Here is a 2,551-nt window from a genome sequence, read left to right as displayed (position 1 = left end):
TGGAACTTTGGAGCATTCTGATGGCACATTGGATCTTTGTGATTTCACAACAAAGCATTGTGATGATACCCTGGAGCACTTAGAAGTCATATTGTAACAGTGTGATGCCACATTGGAGAAATATAATGGCACATGAGGTGATAGTGCTGGGTCATTTGAACATTTTCATGTCGCATTGGCGGACTTTGAAGGCACAATGGAACATTGTGATGTCACAATGGAACATTATGAAGACATACTGTAACATTGTGATGGCATATATAGCAGTATAATGGAACGTGTGGCGGGAGTGTTGGCACATTGGAGAATTGTGACGTCACATTGGAGCATAGTGACTTCACAATGGGACATTGTGAAGTTATATTTTTAACAGTGTGATGTCTCGTTGGAGCAATAGAATGGCAACTGGGACAACAGTGTTGTGATGTCACAATTTGAAGTCATATTGTTACATTGTGATGGCTCATTGGAGCAATATAATGGCACATGTGGAGATAGTTTGGCCCATTGGAGCATTGTATTGTCACAATGGAACATTGTGAAGTCGTATTTTGATATTTTGATGGCACAATGGAGCAATAATATTCTGAAGACATATTATGAGATCATGATGGCATATGGGAGCAATATAATGGCACATGGGGCATTAGTGTTGGCACATTGGAGCATTGTGATGTCACCCTGAAGCATTGTGATGTCACATTGGAAAACTGCGAAGTCAAATTGTAACATTGTCAGGGCACACTGTAGCAATATAATGTCACACGTGGTGTTAGTGCCAGAATTTTCGAGCAATGAGATGGCACATTGGAGCATTGTTATTTCACACTGGAGCATTGTGATGACACCCTGGAGCATTGTGAAGTCATATTGTAACATTGTGATGTCACATTGAAGCAATATATTGGCAAATGAGGTGATAGTTTTGGCACATTTGAACATTTTATTGTCACAATGAAGGCACAATGGAACATTTGATGTCAAAATGGAACATTATGAAGACATATTGTAACAGAATGATGGCATATAGGGCAATATAATGGCACGTGTGCAGAGAATGTTGGCACATTGGAGTATTGTGACATATCATTGGTCATTGTGACTTCACAATGGAGCATTGTGAGTTTATATTGTAACAGTGCAATGGCGCATTGGAGTAATAGAATAGCACATGGGGAAATAGTGATCACACATTACAGTATTGTGATGTCACATTTTGAAGTCATATTTTTACCTTGTGATGCACGTTGGAGCAATATAATGGCAAATGTGGTGAAAGTGTTGGCACATTGGGTATTGTGACGTTACATTGGAGCATAGTGAGTTCACAATGGGGCATTGTGAAGTTATATTTTTAACAGTGTGATGGCTCTTTGGAGCAATAGAATGGCACATGAGTAAAAGTGTTGTGACATCACATTTTGATTTCGTATTGTTACATTGTGATGTCACATTGGAGCAATATACTGGCACATGGGAAGATAGTTTGCCCCATGGGAGCATTATATTGTCACAAGGGAACATTCTGAAGTCGTATTTTAATATTTTGATGGTGCAATGGAGCAATATAGTAACACATGGGACAATAGTGTTGAAATATTGGAGCACTGTGATGTCAAAATGTAACACTGTGAAGTTATATTGTAACATTGTGATGGCAAATTGGGGAAATATAATGCCATGTGCTTCGATAGTGTTGGCATATCTGAGCATTGTGATGTCACAATCGGGCATTGTGATGCCACAAGGGAACAATTCAGAAATCATTTTCTAACATTCTTGGCACATTGGAACAACATACTATCACATGGACCTATGGTGTTGGCAGATTAAGCATTGTAATGTCACATTTGAGCATTGTAATTGCACATTGGTAAATTTTGCAGTCATATTGTAACACGGTGATGGCACCAAGGAGCACTGTGATGTAACAATGAAACATTGTGTAATCATATTGTAACACTGTGATGGCACATTTGAGACCATAGTGTTAGCACCTTGGAGCATTATGATGTTATCACAGAACACTGAAAAGTCATACTGCAGCATTTTGATGGCATATTAGAGCAATGTATTAGCATACGGGGCGATAGTATTGGCTCATTGTAGTATTGTGATGTAACAAAAGAACACTGAGAAGTCATCGGTTAGCATTGTGATGGTACATTGAAACAAGAAAATGGCACATGGGGCGATAGTGTTACACTGTAGCATTGTGATGTCACAAAGGAACACTCTGAATTCATATTGTAACATTTTGATTGCACTATGGATCAATATACAAGCTCATTGGGCAATAGTATTGGCATACTGGAGCATGTTGACATCAAAATGAAGCATTTTGAAATGAGGAAGGAACATTGTGAAGCCATATTGTAACATTTTGCTATAACTATAGAGCAATATAATAAAACATGGAGCAATTGCGTTGGAATACAGGAAAATTGTGATGTCACAATGTAACACTGTGAAGTCACCTTGGACCATTGTGATGTCACATGGAACCTTGCACAATCATATTGTAACATTGTGATGGAACACTGGAGTAATA

The sequence above is a fragment of the Nannospalax galili genome, unplaced genomic scaffold (genome assembly GCF_000622305.1).
Source record: "Nannospalax galili isolate Female #2095 unplaced genomic scaffold, S.galili_v1.0 scaffold478, whole genome shotgun sequence".
In the NCBI taxonomy this organism is placed as follows: Eukaryota; Metazoa; Chordata; class Mammalia; order Rodentia; family Spalacidae; genus Nannospalax; species Nannospalax galili.
The sequence above is the reverse complement of the archived record's forward strand: the minus strand, read 5'-3'. Positions refer to the sequence as shown.